The sequence below is a fragment of the Panthera tigris genome, chromosome C2, assembly GCF_018350195.1.
Source record: "Panthera tigris isolate Pti1 chromosome C2, P.tigris_Pti1_mat1.1, whole genome shotgun sequence".
Taxonomy (NCBI): domain Eukaryota; kingdom Metazoa; phylum Chordata; class Mammalia; order Carnivora; family Felidae; genus Panthera; species Panthera tigris.
Window position 1 is genome coordinate 1509428 of NC_056668.1, and position 16175 is coordinate 1525602.

Below are 16175 nucleotides of genomic sequence, written 5' to 3' on the forward strand. Positions count from 1 at the left end.
TACAGACAGACCCAAGGGCTCAGAGCACGTGACGGTACAGGTGAGAAATAACCAACGCAGACGCGTGCTAAGGAACGGCAGACAGGCTCTCCCGGTGGCCTAGAGGCGGAGCAGAAAAGAGGGGATGGCCATGGCTTGCGGCCTGAGAGCCTGGAGAGATGGGCAGACTGTGGGTGGGGTCGGGAACCAGGGGTCCGGTTTGCTGTCTGTGGTCAGAGACGTCTGCAGATCCCCAGGATCCGAGGCTGACAGAGGTGCGAGGGGGTGGGACCCCAAGTCACGAGAACGGACAGAGCCCAGGATAGACCGGGACTGATCCAGGAAGGGCACCGCTGCTGGCAGCTCATGGGACGGGAAGGATGGGCAGGGAGCTTGCAAGGCAGCAGCCCCTGCAGCAGAGTGTGGACTATGTTCACCAAGAGAATGTCAGCTGACAGTCACCACACGTGTGCCAGCTTGCTCACACTTCACCAGATCTCAGTAAAGGAGACTGAAATGACTGCACAAGGGCAGCCTGGACACGGCCACCCTTTGTTCTACAACCATCAGAGACGTCACTCAAGTCTTTGTGAGCAGAGCTGTGCAGCGTACAACCCACACAGCTGTACAGCGCGGCCACGATTATAGCACCACGGTAACCAGCACGGAGCCCAAGCCTTCTCTGGTTGAAGGCCCACCTGACCTCCGGCCAGAGAACCTTGGGCAAGTTCTCACCGTCGTGGCTCCTCAGATTCCTCGCGTACACCCCAGGAGGCGGGGATGGCCCATGCGCAGGCTCGCGCCCCCCCGGGGGACCAAGGGAAGGCAGGGTGCAGGGCATGGTGCCCAGCTGGGCTCTGGCCGCCGTCACATCACGGGCGCCACCACGTTATGAAGAGGAGCCCGCCAGCTACAGGGGCTCGAGCAGGGCATCCAAGGTCACAAGCTGCGTGAGCGGCAGAATGTTGTTCAGAATCCAGGACGCTTCGACCTTGGGACCCACGCTCTTGGCTCGTTTACAGAGTTGCCCAGTTAAAGCAAAAACAAGATTGCTCAAATTTCTTTTTTTATATGTTATAATTCCTTATGGTTTGAGGTCAAAATAATACATACACATTTCTTTAAATGAACGTCTCAGCTTCTTAAATTACAATGGGTTTAAACAGACAGAGATAAGTATAGTTTCAGTCTATTGGCAAAATTCCCCCACTCAATTAAAATCATAAGTTCAATTAAGCTTTTGCCATTTTCTTTTAACGTAACTCTACCAAGGAATTTTACATTAAAATCAAAACCTACGTGTCTCAAATGAGTATAGCAGGTATCGGATTTGACAGGAAAAAAAGAAGAAGAAGAAAAAAAGGCCCTTGAATCGAAGGCCCTATAATTAGCTCCAAAAGCCTAAAGGAACCTAAAGCTAAGGATGGCCCAGATGGCCCACGGATGGTGGCCCAGGTGGTCTGCAGATGGCCCAGGTGGCCCACGGATGGCCCAGATGGTCTGCAGATGGCTCAGGTGGCCCACGGATGGCCCAGGTGGTCTGCAGATGGCTCAGGTGGCCCACGGATGGCCCAGGTCGTCAGCAGATGGCCCAGATGGCCCACGGATGGTGGCCCAGGTGGTCTGCAGATGGCCCAGGTGGCCCATGGATGGCCTAGGTGGTCTGCAGATGGCCCAGGTGGCCCACGGATGGTGGCCCAGGTGGTCTGCAGATAGCCAAGGGGCCCTGGAGACATCCCAGGTGGCCCACAGATGGCTCAGGTGATCTGCACATGGCCGGGGGGGGGGGGGGGGGAGCCAGAGATGGCTCAGGTGATCTGCAGATGGCCCAGATGGCCCGCAGATAGTGGCCCAGGTCGTCTGCAGATGGCCGAGAGGGCCCGCAGATGGCCCAGGTGAGCCCATGAATGAGTGCTGGCAATAGGGGATAACTCAAAGCCAGTAGGCCTGGGGCTACCAGGGAGAGCTCTAACTTCTTGCTACACACCGAAGGAAGGTTTGGAAAAAATATGGTGATCAAGTGTGAACATAAATTTGAAACGAAACGGGGGTATGTATTTGACAGTCATGGTTTAAGCAGGGATTTCTTTAAAGATGAGTTTTGGAAGCATTCTTTAAAAACAATGCATATTATTACTGATTATTAAAAAACCAAATAAAACACAAAACTTTTGAAATATAAACTAGAACTGGTTGGTCTTTCAAAGAAGACAAAGTGATTTTGCTCAATCTAGAATAGAAACCTCTGGCTAACTTCATCTATTTATAAATGATTCAGGGCTTTTTCCAGCTGGATGTGTATAAAGGAAGGAAGCCACATAAACATAGGTATGTACAAGGAACGTACAATATAGACAAAAATTTCTGATCTGATTGAAAACTCAAACAAGACTAAGTGGAGAAGAAAACAGTGGAGAAGGGATTGGAAACATGACAGCCCGGACTCACAGAGTGGAGAGCCAAAGGCACACACTTTGAGGATCCAAAAACCAGAACATATAAACCAGGAAGATATTCCACGTCATGATGGAAGAAAACATCCCAGAAATAAAGATCTGAATCAGCCACTGGACAGACACCCACGTGCGTAGAAAAGGTGATAGAAACAAAGAAAACTCACATATTTCTCATCAGTATTACTGAAATTCACAAATAAAGAATTCTAAGGGAATCGAGACCAACATAATCCAATTCCTGAGGAGATAAAGTCACGTCTGAGGACAGCGATGGAGTGTCACCAAATTCTCGGAAAGGGACAGTGTGACCTCCGAGCTGAGTTTCGGCCAAGCTGTTGTTCAACTGTCGGGGGGCAGGGGCCGGAGTCTTACCCGGAGGTGTCATCAGCACCTCCACCACCAAATCCGGGGTCCTGGTGCAGGCAGCCACAGGCCTCATGTCCCGTCTGTACAAGCCACGTGCACAAGGCACCTGGGGACTCACTCCTGCCCCCCGTCTGCCAGAGGCCTGCGGCGGGCAGGAAGGGGGCCCATCACCCTGAGCCTGGAGAGCTGGGTGCCAGCCTGAGCCAACACTCAGAGGGGTTCTGTCGCAGCACCACCTGCCCCCCCTCCCCGTGCCCAAAGGCAACTCTATGCACTGAAGCCTCCCGTCAGTCTAAAATTCTAGAATTCTGTGCCTCGTAGACAGAATGTGAGCCAAGACTTTTAGCCCCCTGGATTACACCACAGACATTAGCAGTGGCTCAGCCAGGCCTGCCCCCCAGGATCCTGTCCCACCACTGCTCAGCCACAGAAGAGAAGGCAGCTGCAGAAGGGCAGGACACCAGAGTGGGAGTATGGCTCCATTCGGCCAGGAAAGGACACGCAGAAGCCAGACAAGGGTTCACAGGAGATTTTAAAACGAAAATATTTATATTACTCCTTCACTTCACGATGGCAACTCTTCCCTAAAGATCGAACACACACACACACACACACACACACACACACACACACACACACACACACTTTGGCTAACTTAATCTTATTAAAATTGGCAATTTGTTAGCAGTATTAAAAATAAGACAGCAGTCTCCAAAATGGAGTCACTTATGCTAAGCCCCACGTCACCAAACCGAGACTTCACCTGATTCCGGCTCTGACCTCTCCCAGAAATGGGGTCTCAGAGTCCGTGAGGAGTCACCCGGTGAGCACGAGTGAGGTCATCGGTGGCAGATCCCCACGGTCCCCTGGAGGAGAGTGACCTCACCCAACTAAGATGTTTTGCCCGGGGCAGCCTCCTCGCCCTGCTCCCTTCTGCACAGGACAGTCTGTCGTGTGTGCAGCGAGCTGGAGCTTTCTGTCTGTCTGCTGCGCTGCCTGCTGCCTGGTTCGGGATCCCTGGAGAAAGCCAACCAGACCTCCAAAATTCACTCAGCTGGGTTTTGTTTAACACCACACATTCAAACTTGATGGTACAGGCTTCTTTTTTTGTATCCTATCTTAACTATTACCTATTCAAAACACTTAATAAAACAGTAGAATCACAAAATTATGTTACACGTAAATTACGTAAGTAACAATTTTTTAAATACTGGAACAGATTATGAAATTTTACCTTCCAGTTCCACAACACAGCTAAGCCCCCTCCATAGACTCGATTATTTAAATGCACAAATTATTTGAGACAATTTAATTTGCACATCGTATCAGTCCCTGAACTAAATCACTTAGAAGTGTTTCACAGCACTGCTTCACGGGTCCTTCAAGATGGTAAAAGAAAGCCAGTGAACAGAAACTTTCCTGAAGGAAGGTGGTATCGGGGCTCACAGAGGAAAGGCGCAGAGACCGCACTGGGGGTTTTCCTTTAGAAGCTGCTACTCGCCGTCCTGGACGACCCTACAGCACCACCTACTGTCCACACTGCCCGCTCGAGAGGCCCAGCGAGTGCTCTTGGCGGCCTGTCACGGTCACTCTGTGGCCATGAAGGATGAAGAGTCCGAGCGGGCAGGAGGGAAGCCCTGGGAGGAAGGCGGGCTCCGCGTCTCGACGACAGGGGTGGCGGGCTAAGGACACGCTTGTCGGAACGTGGCAAAGCCCACTTGTCCCCGTGGCCACCGCTGCCACCCCTCCACACGGAGGAGGAGCCTGGGCAGGGAGGCCCAGGAAGGTGCCCAAGGACGCAGAGCTCCTACGAGGACGGCCACGCCCCTCACGCTCTCCCCATGGCCCAGACAGCACGAGGAGCGGGAAAAGGAACAATCGCATGGAAAAGGCACGGTCCGATTATAAATAAACTGCCGTGGCCCGGCCTTCCACAACGAGTCCGACGCACTAAGGGAGGAGCCATTAGCACGCTCCTTGGCGCACAGGACAGCGATGGCCCCGTGTGCTGCGTCTCGCCACCTGGTCCGAACACCGACCGGCCCGGGAATCCGGAGACCTACGGCCAGCGCCACCTCAGTTAGAAAGGCAAAGCCTGTGGGCGACGCATTTTCATCAAAAACCTAAGTTGGGTGACCTGCCTGTGAAAGCATCGCTTGCAGAAAAGCTGAAATACAACACAGGTCTGGCCTCCCCTCCACCCCTCCACCCCCCCAGGCTCCGCCCCTCCCTCCCCTGCCCCGCCCCCTCCCCTCCACACTGGGGCAGACTCCCGCCCTCCACTCCCCCCGCCCGGCCCCCTCCACACTCCCTCCCACGTGGCACACCCACACCCACCCGCCCCTGCTCAGCAGCCCCCCTGCCCCGTGCCCACCTCCCCAGGAAGACACCATCGTACTTTTCAAGACTCGGTCCCACCGCACCCCTCAAAGCTCACCCTGTCCGGACAATAAGCCACCTCCCTCCTGCCCCCACTTCTGTCACAATGTCAGTGGACACCACTGCCCCACCAGTGGCAGCCCCTCTCCCAGGCCTCCTGGAGCTGCTAGGCAGGAGTGAGTGCGAGACCCCCGACCCCCTCTAGGCGCCTCAAAGGGGAGCGGCCCTCTGTCCTCCCAGGCGAGGGTGCCCCGAGGCCACGCGTGTGCTCCAGCCCCAGGGCCCCAGCCCCAGGAGGACGGCCCGTGGAGCCCCGGCTTTCTGCACACACCGCTCTGGGGGCAACCCGCCACCTGCCGGGATCTCCTCGCCCTCCCTGCTGCCCACCGCACGGGGTGGCGGCTGTCCCCCAGGGTGCTGGCGTTCCTAGCGGTCCTGTCCTGGGGAAAGCCTTCACGGAAAACAGAAGGAACCGAGTGGAGAGCACCAGACTTCCCTGACTCTACACGCAAAACCCCGCTGCTTTCTTTCACACGTCACAGGTAAGTGTGGGGATCCAGAATTTCACAGCCGGCCCTGCCCCGGGCACAAAACAGCAAGAGAATTACCAACCAACTCTAGCTACTTCGGGGATCTATGATTCTCCATCCAACAACGTACAGGCACTTGAACTATCTTTTCAAGTCATTCTTTTATGGTTAATTGGGTATTTTTTTGTCCCTTTGTAAACTTACAGCCACAATACAGAAAAACCGGGAATACCACCACTTTTTAGACATTTTTCAAACTTGACACTGTTTAAACCAAGTTGCACTCAGATCTGTCCGTGTTTTGAATGGAAAGCAAGCCCACATCACTACTCCCCGCTGTGCGCCGTCTACGAGCTGCCCCGGCCCGCGGCCACCCGCGGGGCTGCCGCTGCCCCAAGGGGTCTGGAGAAGAGAAGCCAGGGGAGGGCCGTGCCCCACCGCAGTGTGGTGACCTCTCCTGGGTCCTCACTCAAATGCCACCCCCTGGGAGAGGCCGTCACCCCTCCCTCTGCTGCTGTCTCCCACCTGGAAAGGGGGCCGTTCTCTGCTCCCACCAGGTGCCATCGGGCCTGTCCCAAGGGCCCGGGCCAGAGCCCGCCCGCAGGTGCCAGTGCGCGTTTGCTGGATCGACGAAAGAGTGCGGCCGGGACGCAGCACAGAGCTTTCTGTAACGTTGCCACAGGCTCCCCAAACTAGAATTCCCAGCCTAACCACCCCGGGAGCTCTGTGACTCCCTGGTGCAAACTCTGATGCCACTTAATTGCACCATTTGACGTCACCGTCCCCAAATCTGCTGCGTCTGTGGCTCTGACCGGGCCGTCCCCCGCCTCACCCGGGCTGCGGAAAAGAGGGGCGCCCCGTGACGCAGAACAGCAGGAGACTGGGAGGCCTGTCCGCATGTGGGAGCAAGAGCAGGAGGCCAGAGAGCTCCCGAGAGTCCGGGGGCCCTGCCGCCACAGGGGAGAGGAGAGGCGTGTGCGCCTCCCGCTCCCCCAACCTGCTGCCGGGTGAGCCGGTCTTCCCGCCCCTGCCCGGCACCCGCTGCACCCGGGGCAGCCACGGGAGGAAGAGTGGCGAGGCTGCCTCGTGTGGCCCGCCGTGTGCGGGCGCGGGTCCCTCGTGCCCCTCCTGCTCATACCTAGCTCCCCCGTGGCCGCCGGCCTCGGAAGCCCAAGCACCTCGGAGGGGAGCGCTCCGCTTCACCCCATATCACCCAGGACCCCCGAGGAGCGTGAGGGGAAGGCAGCGCAGGGGGCACGTCACCCGAGGCCCTCAGATCACGCCCCTGCGGCCACCTGCACGTCACCTGTACCTTCACCCGATCCAGAGGCTCACGTCCCGCCCCGCGCGCCGTTCTTCCTCCAGTCTAACAAAACGTGGGTGTAGACGGCGGGTCCCTCAGCTCCAGAAAGGCCCTCTGGCGTCCGCCACTGCCTCGCGGCTTCGCTGGGGGCCGGGCGTCGCGAGCTTCTGTCTCCCCCCGTCCTCCGCCTCCTCGGCAGCCATGCTTCCCGGTCGGTCCCGGTTGGCCTTCTGCCCTCAAGTCACAGTTGTCACGGGTCACCTGCACTTCCTCCGCCTCTTTACGGTGCTAAGGTCCCCGTACCCGGGCGCGCCGTCAGGACGGCTCCGTGTGAGCTGGAGCTGTGGGCAGAGCAGGGACCGAGGACACGTGTCCCCGCCGTCGGGCCGGGACGCTCCACTCCGAAGACCCCGTCACGGCACGGTCGTCCTGAGGCCCCGCGGGGCGCAGCGCGCACAAGGAGCCCCGAACAGGACCCCGCGCGGCAGCCTCGGCCCTCACAGCAGGCGCACGACCGCTTCTGCGAAGGTCAGGCGGCGAGTTCCGCGGGGTCTGCGGCCGCGCACAGTCTCTGCTGCGCGTTCTGCTTTTGCCACTTTGTCCCCAAATCCCTTGAAGATGCAAAAGCCGTTCTTCGCTTCAGACTCCGGAGGGAGGACCCACCTGGCCGCCCGCGGGGAGGTCTCTGCCGGGCCTCAGGGGCGCGTGGCTGTCGCCCAGGAGGCCGGGGCGCGGCTCTTTGGCACGTCACCTTCACCCAGGCGGGCCCCGAGAACAAAGATGCCAAGGTGCCCCTCACCTTCACGCGCCCATCCCAGCCCCTAGTAGACTCCGCGGGTTCGCCGAGCGAGCGAGTGAGCCCCTTTCACGTGCCTGTTAGCTATTTCCTTAGATTCCGTCTTTTGTGAAAATGCCGTGCAAGCGTCGTGTCCCTGATTCCACCGCACCCTCTCGTCCTTCCTGACTCGCGGGAATCTTCGTGTATCGTAGACTGGAAACTCAGCCAGGCCTCGGTACCTGCCTGTCAGGTCCACACTCCTGGCGGCCCACACCCCCGTCAGGTACACGTCTCTGTCAGCCACACACTCCTGGTGGTACACACGCCTGTCGGGTACACACTCCTGGGGGCACACACCCATCGGGTGATTCCTCGTGCAGCGACAGAAAGCTAATCCCTAGCACCGCAGCTCTCGACCTTTGAGGCAGAGTCGGGGCCCACACCTCTGGGCGTATGCGGCATCCCTAGACACTGTCCAGTCGTCCTGGGAGGTGAGTCGGGGCCGTGGGGGTCGCACGTGCACGGCCTCTAAGGCCCTCGGCCCCACGGGCAGGCATCAGGTGAGGCGGGGAGGTGACCGGGACGCCCACGGCTGCTGTTGGTTCGGGAAGCCGCGGGTGCCTCTTCACCGTCTGCTTCCTCGGGGCGCGCACGGAAGCCCCTTCGCTTCCACCCCCGGCCCGTGATCTGGCCGACTCTGCCTTCGAGGCTGGAAGGCAAGGGTGTTCGATGGCACGTCCTCTCACTGAGCCTTCCGCACCCGGGAACCGACACCAGCGCTGAGGCGCGTTCGCCCCTCTGACCGTGAGCGTGGCGCACGGGCTCAGTGAGAACGGCCCCCTCTCACCTGGCGGAGCTGGCCAAGACGGCGCGCCCTACACCCGCGGGGTCCCCTCGGGAAACACGTCTCGCTCCCCACAGACCTTCCGGGAAGCCGGAGGGTCCGCTCCGGCTGTGGGACCACCACGTCCCCGGGGAAGCGGATCCGGCAGGACGCGGCCTTCCTTACAAGCCATCGAGGCTACGAGGCCTCCGCTCGGGACACGGGGCTTCACCCCCACCCCCCGGCTTCCGAGATCCTGAACCGAGGGCGGGGGGGAGCGGTGGCTGCGGGCTCCGCAGGGCAGAGGCTGCCGGAAGGGCATCCCACTTCCCACGGAGCTCCGGGCGGGACGCATTCACGGACTCGGGTGCTGCCCTAGATCCGGGACCTCACAGCAGAGCCACAGACACGTTAACACCTCCTGGCAAAGTGATGCCAGCGACTTGGCCACACACACAGACACCTTCTCGGCGACGATAACCGATGCCAGAAAAAACACACGGAATCGCTTCTCATTCTCAGCCCAATTTTATTTCAGAAACTCTCGGGAACGCCTACAAGAGAAAGCGTCATCTGTGCTCAATGGGTTACTTCAACCCTTAAACCGCTTTAAAGGGGAAAACCGTCAAGCTTTTGCCACAACACACAGGGATTCAGAACTCGGTGCCGTTGCAACTTGCAACTTGAACCCGACAGCCCGCGTTAGTATGACGAGCAGGCCTGGATCACTCTCACGCTGCTCGCTGTCCCGGAGCCCACCGCTGCCTCTGCCGTGAGCCGGAGAGGCCACACGCGACAGCCGGGCGGTGCCTGTGTCAACCTGGAGGACAGCCCTGCCACGGCGCCAGGCGCTCAGGACGCCGTGCTCCCTCCCACCACCACTGACTCTGCTCAGCCAAGGCCCCCAGAGAACTCCGTCCCGGCCGAGTGTCGCGGGGGGCAGCGGCTGCTCATCGCGGTGCCGGGGTGTTTCTGGAGCTTTGTGCACAGGGGGCCCTGCGTGGGACACCCAGGACCGTCCCAGAAACACACAGTGGGGAGGCCGCTCACGATCCACCAGCCCAGAGCCTCGCCTCGTTTTATATGTGAGCGTGAAGCATTTCTCCGTGTTTTTAACACACGCCCAACGGTCCCGAAGCGTAACTACCATGTGAAGACAGGGAAGGCCGTGCCCAGCTTCTCTCAGAACCCACAGGCCGTAACCACTTCCGAGACTGACGGAAGCCAGCCCTCGCGGCTACCTGCTCGTACGGGCACGCACCACGTGGTTCTGCCGAGAACATCAGTGCCTGAGAACTGAGTACTGAGTACCGCGTATGTCTCGACTCAAGACGCCTTTATTATGCATTCTCAATTTCTCTTTTACTAAATTTGGGCATTCTACTGCTTTTTAAAATTATGCGGTGATAATTATATAAAGCAGTACCTGCTGTGAATTTCACTGAGAATAAAAAGGAGGAGTTCGTGAACACTTGTCACAGGAAAAACCTTTGGGGGTGTGTGTGTGGCCATGAGAAACACAGGGGAACTTCCAAGTTCGAACAGGAGTCCACGCTTCCCCAGCCCCTCTCCCAAGGCGCGCCGCTGGGGAGGGGCCGCAGGGCCTCCTCTGGGTGACCCCCGAGCCACCCCAGCCTCGGCAGACACCGTCACGCGTTAAGACACAAGAAACAGCTTCAATCTTTTCACGGAGGGCAAGAGCAGCCACCATGCCCAAAACTAAAAATAGAGCCGCGCTCGCGGTGCTCCCGCCAGGAAGCGAAAGAACTCTGGGGAAACGTGGTGGCAGAGCGAGGCTAACAGTGACGAGTGCTCCCTAATAAAGACTTGTTCTAGCCAAAACCCTTCGTGTTTACTTTTCTTTTTCAAACCACTCTGAAAAAGGAAAGTTACAGTACATCAGACTATCTGATGCCAAAACTAGCTTTCATTTTATGAAAGAAATTCAAAATTCCTACTCTGCAGCTAAAACATCTACTGAGAGCCCAAAGAAGGAGATATAGTTCACAACGCTGCTGTATTTTACAACTTCCGGGCCTTTAATTCTGCTTTCTCGGCACATGTTTTAGAGCTCTCCTGTGGGCCTGATCATTTTCTGTATGCCTTTAAAGACAATTCATTTGTGCAAAGGATTACAGATAATTCACTTCTCCGACGCGCGCTTGCATTATATAAAAATACTTGCGTTTGGCATACATGGCAGAACTAAGGGGGCAGCTGACTGCCCTGGCACGACGTGTAGGTCACAGACTCCACTACACTTAGCAGCACTGAAGGACGGTGTCCTTTCAGACTCGGCCAGCTCCGTGCTGCTCGGCTCCTGCCCATAAACTCTAGTCACAGACCCGCTGATTTCCAATCTCTCGCCTGGCTACCAGAAGAGCCTCAGCTGAAACAGGCCCCGCCCACGGGCACAGCAAAGGGAAATGACCTTAATTTTGCCCTTTCCATACTCTCGCCACTCTTGTGCCGAAAAGCGGGGGAGGGCTGGGGGCATCAGCTACAGACAAAGCAAACCCTGTTTTACCAGTCTCCCTGGGAGCCAGTTTCCTCACATTCCTGGCATTTACAGACACAGAAAGGACCGGTGGGCCTTACCAGACACACACGTAGAGCCCATTGGCCAGACGTGGGTGCACCTGTGCCCCCCAGAGATGGCAAGTGCCCCTCTCCCCGCCGTGGGCTCTGTGCCCACTCCTTCCCTCACTGCCCAGGACAGGCGGGCTATTGTCAGCATCTACGGAACGGCTGAATGGACGCGGGTGCCCGCCAGTGCCCGGTAAGCATCCAGCAGCCCTCTGCCGACTCCTTCCTCACACTTCTTCCCCATGACAAGACCTCCTTGAGTGTGTAAAACCCAACTTTCTTCAGTTAGTCACTCTGCAGGCCATAAAATAATCTTACGTGGTACTAGATTTACCCAGATTTTAATATTTGCCTCAACTTCTCTCAAAAGCAGATGGCTGAGTCATATAATAGTCGCCAAGAATTAAGTGCTAGATAAGTCTTCTTTTAGTCCATCAACGGAAACCGTTTACAGTAAAAAGCTTTACAGCGGGTCTAGTCCAGCGCCTGGCATGGGGCACAGCCTCGCCGGCGGTGACCGGAGGCCGCACTTGGCCACACGGCCACTGGAGGGCAGCAGCGCGCCGACCTGGACCCGCAGCCGGGCGGGCAGGTTTGTGCAGGCCGCAGCGGGGTGATGAAAGAATTAACAGTAACAAATAATCTGCTGGAAGACACTCAATAAAACACATTTGAAAAGGCAAACAGGCTTAATTAATCAGTTGACATCAAGCAAAAGGCGTTTTTAATCAGTCAAATAGCAACAGATTTCTGCAGGGTTTTACCTTACCGGTAGATTAGTTTCTGCGTTTGCTCGACCCCGAGGCAAAGCTCCCTCCGGTGCAGGCAGGACGCGATGACCCGGACCGGGGCTCGCGCAGTGTTTCCTCCAATCACTGCCGCAGGTCTCCACGCCCAGCCTGAGACACTTCACTCTGTGTCACGGAAAGACTCAATTACTTCCAATTAATTTAAAAGCCTTTTCACCACTTCAGAAGCGAATTCTAAAAATAAATACTGTTAATTAAAAATCCTCTTCCTAAATACAAGATTCAATTATTGTGATGGTGTTAAGGTCTTTTTAAAGCAGAGACACAACAACCGATCACCCTTCACCCCACCCGTCACCCTCCAGGGTCCGCTCGCCACACCCCAGCACAAACAGCAGCAGCCCACACGCGAAGGCATGTCCTTAACACCTTCTGCACAATAAAATGCCACGTGCACACGGGGGCACACGCACACGCCTAAGTACAGACACGAGCGACGCACGGATCCCGGGACCTCCCCGGCCCCTTCCAGCCCAGGCTCAGAAGCTACGACCGTCCACGCGTCTGGAGGCAGAGGCTGTGAAACACCTCCAGGTTGTCTCCTCTCAGCCTAAAAATACTGCCAACTAGGAAGTCATTAAAGAGAAGACTTCAATGTGCTCACATACTGACGGAACCTAAATATCCAACGTTAACATTTCCTTTTGGAAAAGCAAACCAAGGGGCGCCTGGGTGGCTCAGTCGGTTGAGCGTCCGACTTTGGCTCAGGTCATGATCTCGCGGTTTGTGGGTTCAAGCCTCGCGTCGGGCTCTGTACCGATGGTTCGGAGCCTGGAGCCTGCTTCGCATTCTGTGTCTGCCTCTCTCTCTGCCCCTCCCCCGCTCATGCTCTGTCTCTCTCTCTCTCTCTCTCAAAAATAAACATTTTTTAAAAATTAAAAAAAAAAAAGCACAGCAATATCCACGTAAAGGGCACGACCACAGCGGGCTTCTCCAGGGCACAGCTACCGGCTGGCGTCTGTGGGGAAGAGTGTGCGGGCCCTGAGTGGGTGTCCACAAGACACGGTGAGTGTAGACAGGTGCCTCGCTGAACCCGGAAGGGCCCTAACTCTTCAGGCTCCGCCCGGTGAGCACACACCTCCCTGGGGCCACCTGCCCCAGCTGAAGGTCCTCGGGGGTGAGCACTGCCCAGCCTCCACATCTCTCAGCTGGGACGTGTGTGTAAGACACGGTCCCCCGTGTTCTGTGATGTTGCCACCAGGTCTAGTGGGCACTGACGACAATGGCCTATCAGCCTGGGATTACGGGCCACACGCTCACCCTGCCAGCACAGAGCCTCCAGGGCCAGGCACACAGGTCTGGGCATGCCATCCCCGACCCCATTAGTGCCCTGCTGGTCCCATCTCCACACCCAGGTGAGGAGAAGAAAGGAAGGGGTGCCACCATGCTCGCCCCCGCCCCCTGTCCCTCAACGCCACCCCCACCTGATCAGAACCCCGCTGGCAGCTCCTCCCCCAGCCGGAGAGTGTGCAGGAGATACAGCAGGCTCCTCGGCAAAGGACGCAGAACAGGAGGCCCCTGCAGCCTGAGGAAAGGGAAGGACGATACGTGAGCCACCAAGAGGTCAGAAGTCATTTTACCAACCTGATTCCACAGGCAGCACAGAAGAAGGGAGACAGCAGGACGAACAGGAGCGAGACCCACAGAACCGGGTTCTGGTGGTCCCGCTGGGAGCCGCTGGGCAGAAGTCTGACCGGGCCCAGGACAGCCCACCGCTGCTCCCTGGGGAGCCGGACCCGCAGGGCCAGGGGACGTCTGCAAACCGCGAAGCTGAGATAGGAGGATCCGGAGTGGCCGAGGCTGACGCCCGACTCTGCCGCCACAAGGCCGAGTGCCTAGGTCCCAGTGCAGTGACACAGGGGACGAGCGCCGTGTGAGCCGCCGCGGGGACCGAACAGACCAGCAGGTACAGAGCACCTGACCCAGTGACAGCGAGAGTCACAGCAAGAGCACGACAGAGGGTGCACAAAGGAGGCTCTTGTCACGGAGGTAGGAGAGGACAGCAGCTGGCGGAGGGCGGAGAGCGGTGCCACGATCGCACAGCGGTCCCGCGTGGGACGCCATCCCAATGAGTCTGCGCCACCCCCTCTGGCGCCCAGGAAGCATCGAGAACAGCCTGAGTCCCAGTGACATCAGGTGGAGCTCATGCCCACCCACTGTGTGAGGCACCCAGAGTCTAACAACCGGGGCATATCTGGAAAGAGTCCATGTGTTTCTAAGTTAGCTGGTACTCTTTTTTTTAATTTTTTTGCATGTTTATTTATTTTTGAGAGAGAGAAAGAGATGGGGGGGGGGGCAGAGAGAGAGGGAGACACAGCATCCAAAGCAGGCTCCAGCCTCCGAACTGTCAGCACAGAGCCCAACACGGGGCTCGAATTCACGAACCATGAGATCATGACCTGAGCCAAAGTTGGATGCTCAACTGACTGAGCCCCCAGGTGCCCCTGGCTGGTACTCTTCTAAATCATCCACAGACAAAAGGAAATGATCACAGTACAAAACAGAAAACATTGAGAACGAGAAACAAAGATCACACATGGAAATGTGTGGTGTGCAGCTAAGGCAGTACCCAGAGGGAAACACGTAGCCTGATGCTCACGCTTCTGGAAAAGGGAAAAAGCCCACGAACCCCGCCTCGGTAAGTCAGGGGGACAAACAAGCCCCAAGCGAGTGGGAGGGAAAAGGAAGAGATTAAACCTGCGTTAATCACCCGTAACGGCAAGCACAGGCACACAGACCGACGTTGGCAAGGCTGAGGAGAATGCACAGAGAAGACAGAGAGGACACTGGCTTAGCCAGCCTGCATCGAAGAAAGGACAGCGAGTGATGTGAAGTGACACCTCCACCATAGAGTGAAGTGGTCCTGTAAAGGCGTCCCTGAGCGTCTCAGCAGGCCTTGGGACCAGGACCATGGGGCAGATGGACTAGGAGAGTCCCGGGGGTGCCGGGCCCTCGCTTTTGGCCCTGAGAGCACGCAGTTGTGGGTCTATGCAGAGCCCCAGGCAGGTGCTCCCCACGGTCCTCAAGAGGCCTCCTTGGACAAGATGTGCAGGATGTTGACAAGAACTCAGAAACCCAGCCGACAGCTAGGACCATCGCTGCAGACACACGGGCCACCTCCAGCCATCTGAAGGACCACTGTCGAGGCCCCAGTGCCAGGGGCACAGACAGACCGTCCCCTGCCCTGCTCCCGGCCTGTCTGGGTCATGAACATAATCAAATGGTGGCTGTTCTAGGCCATGAAGTTGGGGTCTTGGTGGGGAGGGGGGAATGTTAGGCAGCAAGAGATACCAGAACAGAATTATCACTCCGAATTCTCGCAACATTACATATATAAGAGAGTATTAAGAACTTTATTTTGAAAATTTTGTAAACTTAGGTACAATGAGCAAATTCTAAGAAAAACAGTTTATCAAAGCTGACAGGAGGAAAGAGAAAATCTGACTCGATGACAGACCAGAGTCAGGAAATAATCATGTACAGTGTCAGCCAAACTGTCTCACGAATGCAGATATAAAGGCCCCGAAGAAAATGCCAGCAAACTCGACCCCACCATCTTTCTAGAGCTGGCATCCGGCTGGCTGGATTTCCTGCGGGCACGGACAAACGGGTGGGCACACGGAACCCGGCTGCCGCAGCCGCCACACTACGCTTCCCAGGCGCCCCGGAATGGGCGTGGCTGTGGGGACCGGGCGCCGTCCAGGAGCACGAGGGGGGCCGCCCCACGCGGTGTCCAGGACCGACCTGGGCGACGGCCACGTGGGCACACCGGACTTCTCCTACCCAGGCACTCTTCTGTGGGACCGAGCCAGCCCACGACACAGACGCACTAGGACACGATGAGGCACCGGGACCCGACAGAGGCCAGCAGCGCCCGGCCCCACAGGGCAGCGCGGACGTGACACGGCAGCGCGGACGCGGGGGGCCCCCGCCGTCACCCCGCCCTTGCTCACGTGAGGCCGCCGCCGACAGCACAGCCCGCCAAGCACCTGCGGCAGGAGGAAGGGAGCTGAGGGGCTGCCCGTGCCGACGGCCACAGGCCAGGGAGCCGGGCCAGGCGGCGAGAGAAACCACGGAGGAAGCAGCACAGGGAGACCGTGCTTCACGGGCGAGCAAGCGAGTGGGCCAAGCGGGGCTGAGTTCTAATCCAGCCCCTTCTCAGTGCG

General features: G+C 57.6%; 1 protein-coding gene across 5 annotated transcripts in view; it reads right to left on the minus strand.

Moving 5' to 3' along the window:
• The window catches only part of ADARB1 (adenosine deaminase RNA specific B1), an 86399-nt gene extending 74348 nt beyond the window's left edge, over nucleotides 1–12051 (minus strand). For all 5 annotated transcript variants that reach the window (XM_042998682.1, XM_042998680.1, XM_042998681.1 and 2 more), the window contains exon 1: nucleotides 11970–12051. The gene's annotated coding sequence lies outside the window, so the exon portion shown is untranslated. The remainder of the gene's footprint in view (nucleotides 1–11969) is intronic.
• Between the last annotated feature and the right edge of the window lie 4124 nt (nucleotides 12052–16175).